Below are 6,000 nucleotides of genomic sequence, written 5' to 3'. Positions count from 1 at the left end.
ATTTGCATTCAAATTGGGGACCGTTCACTTGGGAGGCCGGCGCCTTGAACAAAGTGGAAATACCGCAGAAATGCAAACGACAGGCTAATAAGCTCGAGCGGACAGTTTGGAATGCCTGGCCGGACTGCATATGGTAAACAATTGGCCAAGATCAGCTCCAGTTGCCCGGAATTATGCACCCAGGTCGTCGACTGCCGCCGATTCCCAACTCCCGATGCCCGATCGCTGTTGACAGCTTTCTTAAACGCCGGCAAATTGAGCAACAGGTAAAATATCCAAGCCCGCGGAGGTGAATCAACTTAATTGCTGGCGGAATTGTGTCAGCAGATCGTGCGTTTGCGATATGCGATTTGTGAGGCAGCGGCGCCCTCCAAAACAATGCCCTTCAATGGAAACTCCGCGGGGCAGGTCCAACCTGAATGCTCTTCGCCATTCAATGGATCATCGTTTAGCTGGGAAAGATTTCTGTTGAATTACTGATGATTAATTTACATTGTTGAGTTTATCCAGATAAAATAAAGTATACGCCATAGAAACAGAATTTTGTATCAGAGATTAATAGATAAATTATGAGGCAGTATGTAATTTTAATAAAAAGCCGTTTTTCATCACGTTAAAATAATAATTTGAGTTATTTTCAATAATATTTGAAGGTATTGTTAACAAAAAGTAAGTAAGATAGTAGCAATACAAATAAAATTTTGCCTTTTTATCTATTATCGAGTGTTAATTTATAGAAATTATAACAAAGGGTTAGAGCACTACATAAATCCAAATCATATTTAATTAATTGATAGATTGAAGAATAATAATATAATAGTACTGTACTGAAATAACCTAACCGGAAATCAAAAGAAATAAATACTAAGACCCCCTTATTTAAAAGCTTTTACCACAAATTCCCAATAAGAGCGATTCTCTAATCAGTTTGTACTTAGTTAATAGCCGAAGCGAACCTAAAAATAGCGCTGCCAATAAGAGGCGTTGGCGAAACCAGTTTGCAAAACAAAAATCCAATTGGATAAATCCAGGCCCCAAAATAAAGATAAAGCCCCCCACTTGCGTCAAAGTGACAGTTAACGAGGCGCTATATGCAGGCGGAATGAGAGTCTATGCGAGCGTATCTCCCAATTGGACAGAGCAACGCGGCTCCACCTCCAATTGGATTAAGTAGGCACACACACAAGGGGGCGATAATCATAAATTTAAATAAGGCGAGGGAGCATGCGGGTGCGAGAGGGATGGCGAGCAACCAGATTTGAATAATGCAAAAGTGTGCGTTCCAAATTAGCGAGCGCGATTAGTTGTCTCTTTTTCGCCAATGGGCCAGCTTTTTGTGGAACCTAAGAGAGCGATCGCAGCTTTTTGCAGTGGTAGTGGTGCGCTCCAAGCACCGACCAACATCGCCACCCCCCGCGCACCATTGTGGAGCGCGAAGAGAGAGCGAGAGAATTGAGAAACAAGGTAATTTTTGCTCTCAAAGGAAACTTAATTGTTTTTTTTTTATATGCGAAAATGAATTAGTGTTTAAACATAACTCATCATAGCTTGAGAGAGCTTATGCTCTCTCTCTTATCCCTCTCCCAGAATTGCAATGTTGCAGACAGGTGTGTATCTGTGTGTGCGAGTACCTGCAGCAGATACAAGCGCCTAAAGTCACATACACTTGGAGCAAAAGCGAACACAGAGACACTTCACATTGCAATTGTTTGAGTGCACTGCCGTTTGTTTATTTGCCTTTTGTTTATATGGATTTCGCGAAAAACTTGTTGCAGCCCGCTGCCGTTAAAGTTGCCGATCCGTTGCGCATCTTTAAGATACTTTCGGCGAGCTCGCCTCAGTTGAGTTTAGCGTTCAGTGGTTGTAGCTCAAGTGCGCGCGCTCCCCGGACTTTGGCAGCACATTGTGTCCTCCGCGATATCCCATGCGCTATTCTGCCGATACAATACGATCCCGAACGATTCGCTTCGTTCTGAAGACACCCCTCTAATAAAAGTCCCCATTCTCATCGCTCTCGCGTCGCGATTTTTCCGATCTCTTTTGTGCCGCAGTTTTTTGCGTTTTGACGGCGGCATTTGTGCGAATCGAAACGTGTTGCGAATGAGACGCAAATTCCGCTTTTGGAAACATCATAGTTTATTGAAAAACTATACGCTTATAGTTTTAAAGTGTGCCCACAATTGTGTAGATAAATAAAAGGATAACTTATTACTTATTCACTTGAACGAAATGAATTTAATATCTAATGATTGAAAAGTTGTCTGAAAAACTTAGCAACAGAGGTAAATTTATTGAGTATCACATTAAGTTATGAAAAATATAATACAAATTTAAAAATACATTTATAACAAGGTGGATATAATCGAAAGTTTACAGTATTTTATTTATGAATTATTTGTGTACAAGATGTTATATTTGAAAAGTAGTTGCATTTAAATTGTTTATACTGTTTAGTTTGATTAAACTGTGCAGAAAATAAATTCAAAGTATAAGTTCCTTTAAAAATACAATTTTACATGTTTGAAAACTAAAATGGTTTCCTCAAGGAACTTATAAAAATTTCTAAAACGCATAAGATTACATAAAAGTTTTTATTTATCTACCTTCCTCACAAATGAATTTATGAAACAAAATATTGACATTTAAATTTAAGAAATGATGATATTTAATCAAGTTTTAAGTTTTGAGCATTTTATATTGCAAAAATTCCGTACTTTTTTCCATAAGATCGAAAAAAATTAATCAAGTTTACAAGTGACATCCGAACTTTTTTTTGATAACAGTTCTCCAGGCCACCTGGACCCTAATCATGATTCATTCACTTAATCAAAGCCGTGTAGAATTTCACAATCCTAATCTGCAATCTTGAACAAGCTTTAATAAATGAAACATTCTTGAATTTATGTTCCTTAGCGTTTTATAGGGGCTTTTCCCCACCCGCAGCAGTAAATAGTGTTTGACAATCTAGGGCTTTCCACCATTTAAGATTCAAGAGGTACAAGGTTAATGAAAATGATTGAAGGGAAATGTATACCATTTAAGAGGGGGGCTGTTTAAACCATTTTTAAGTAAGGCGCCTTGAGTTTCAGACCGGAGGTAAACAGAACCTGCATCAAAGTTTACTCTACACAAGTTGAAGTGGGATACCTGTAGCTCCAGTATCTTTCGCAATATCGCTGAGGTGAACCGTGAGGCGAGAAAAAAAATATTGAAATTGAAATAAATAAATACGGCAAACAAAGTGTAAGAAGAACCGATCGATTTACACTTTAAATATCGTACCACCCCACAGTTCGATTTGTTTAATGTGTATATCTATATCAATACACCACGTATATTATGTTGCCTTATTGATAAGGCGATCGTCTCGATATGTTTTATTAGCATAACACTTGTGGTGTGCCGCAGTTTTGAGTTCAAGTGCCTCGGGACAAGTTGGAGCTGCATATTCTTTTGGTTGGACACTCATTCTTGTTTTATTTTTCTTATTCAAATGCCGTTATCTGGGTGGCGTATATACCAGATACAGCCGTACAGATACCATTACCATTTGCTGTAACGATCGAGTGATTGATTATTTTTACAGTACAATAATAAATATTTGTGCAGCGTTTGTGGCGTTGGCTGCTTAGCCTAATTAGATAAAAATGGAATGGAAGCATGGAACCTGCTCCTTCTCGTTCTTAACGTAGCATTATCTCGACTGCGTTTTCCCATTTACCATATTCGGAGCTCCTCCAGCCGAACTGAACTGATTAAGCCCGACCGGGCCAAGAAGACCAAGACGAGTCGGGTCTTATTGGAGTATCTATATCTATGTGTAGACCCGTGTCGACAATTGCGTCGAAGCTGTTGTTTAAAAAGAAAAATGAGTTCAATTTGTTTGCTCTGGCCTGATAAGACACCTCCAGGTGAGATACAGTCAGCCAAGAACCAGTGCCATGCGAGGCACTTCATACCCCTGCACTTTGCATATCATCGACGACGTGTTCAACAATGAAACTTTGGCCAAGCCCCGAAAAACTAATCAATTGAATGGGTATCGATTTGATGGCAAAAGTTGACACAAGGTGACAGTTAAATGCTCTACAAATGTATTTTCTTTACCTCTCAAGAGTTACTTTCTTTTGAAATTTCAATTACATGCTATTAAATATTGATTAGAATTTGAACTGGCATATAATATTCCTGACATCCATTCCGAAAATAGCTTTATAGTCAGCCTTTTTGAATAACTAAGAAAGTGCATTACAAAATGAAGCTAGATATCAGCAAGTTAAAATCTTATCAAGCTAATCATTTCCGTATATCATTTAAATATGAATCACTTGAGACTCGGCGACCAAAAGAGTCAGCGGATGGTTGATAAGAATTATTGATTTCTTTGCGGTTGATAAGCCAAATTCGTCAAAAGGATACTTCCCACCCCCCACTACCATCTTCTCCATCTGCGAAAGTTCGATAGGAGCAAGCCAATAAAATATAATTTGCAAAATTAACAAATAAGTTGAATGCTCGTGATTAAATTCACCTGATTTCGTTTATTGCGTCCCCCACTTCAGGTCACTTCACTCCTCACTTGAGTTTGCTGCTCTGAAGTGTGTGCCACAATTCTTGGAACTCGTAATTCTTTCACCGGGGGTAAACAATAGAAACTAGAATCTCGAAATATGGGCTGATGTTTAGTCCGAGCAAAGTTCATTGGGGGGCTCGTTTCGCTTAACACGTTTCACATTTCGCAATGAAGGAAATCGGTTTGCACCGGTTTTCCATTCTTCGTTTCGATGGTTTTGCGTTAGGTAAGGTCCGGTGCGATAGAACTGGCCTCAAGTGGCCATTTGCTTTCAGTTAAGGGCTACGTACCTGATACTTGGTTCATTAGCAAGATACTTGCAAGCAGATACTTGCATCTTCTTTATAATATTATTCATTTTTATCAGCTGAGTTGCCATCTATTTAATATAATCTCCATTATCTTTAAAAGACAATATACTAGCACATACTTACAAAGTCAAACAGCTAACTAATATTTGTATTTTATAACTGCATCAGTATTCTTATCTACATTCAGTATAAGCCAAATATCGCAATTCCCAGAAACACTTCCCGTTGTATAGATCTTGACTTTACTATAATACTGTGCTTCCCCCTTTTATTGACCTTTTTCAGTTCCGCACTTGAGACTTCTTGTATAAGGCGATCAGTTATTACCACGTGATAGCCATTAGATCGCAGTCTGTTCTTGAGGACCCGTCTGCCAATAATCGAAGGCAATAACAATTGAGCGTGACACAAGAACAAAAAAGCGAAGTAATAATAAATAAATTTGTCACAAGTTAAAAAAGCAGGAACAATGAATGCCATTCATTAGTCAATTACAGTAAGACTTGGCTAGTTAACAAACACAGACGGTTATCAAGATAGAAGCCGTCGATACCGCGAAATGGAAATGAGTCAAAAACAGGTGCCAACTTGGGGAAATGATGATGTCTAGATAGAAAGACAAATAATTTGTTTAGAATTAGGAATTTGGGGCTCCGGCGACAGGGCAATCGGTAAAGTGTTGCTAATTAATATTGAGCTGCAATGGGGTTAATTTGTCTTAGTTGCTAAGTCACAAATTGTTTCATTTAGTGTTGAATATTCGGTGGCTATTTTGTTTTTTTGTGGAGCACAGCTAAGCCAACTTGAGCCGCGGGAAATCTACCTTTGGCACTTTACGAATGGCGGCCCATTATTCATAAATGGGGAATATTCAGACCCCCTTCGATATGCGAGGGGTGACAGAAATCGATGGGGGACCTCTTCTATTTGGTTGCGCATTAAATGTAATTAATTTTGTAAATGCACCTAATACACATGGACTTGCCACTAAACTTCTATTAGCATTTTAAGTCCACGAGTTAAAAATACGCTTCTATTAATTGTCAATTTTTGTACGAACTTATCCACATATTTCTGACTTTGCTAAGCCCTCCGCTGAAATTGATTAGCTAGGCA

General features: G+C 38.6%; 1 protein-coding gene across 1 annotated transcript in view; it reads left to right on the top strand.

Moving 5' to 3' along the window:
* Nucleotides 1–2,174: 2,174 nt before the first annotated feature.
* LOC122612685 (protein nubbin) overlaps nucleotides 2,175–6,000 on the top strand; it is a 41,366-nt gene continuing 37,540 nt past the window's right edge. The window contains exon 1 of the mRNA XM_043786457.1: nucleotides 2,175–2,282. The gene's annotated coding sequence lies outside the window, so the exon portion shown is untranslated. The remainder of the gene's footprint in view (nucleotides 2,283–6,000) is intronic.

This window comes from Drosophila teissieri, chromosome 2L, assembly GCF_016746235.2.
Source record: "Drosophila teissieri strain GT53w chromosome 2L, Prin_Dtei_1.1, whole genome shotgun sequence".
In the NCBI taxonomy this organism is placed as follows: Eukaryota; Metazoa; Arthropoda; class Insecta; order Diptera; family Drosophilidae; genus Drosophila; species Drosophila teissieri.
The sequence above is the reverse complement of the archived record's forward strand: the minus strand, read 5'-3'. Positions and strand labels throughout refer to the sequence as shown.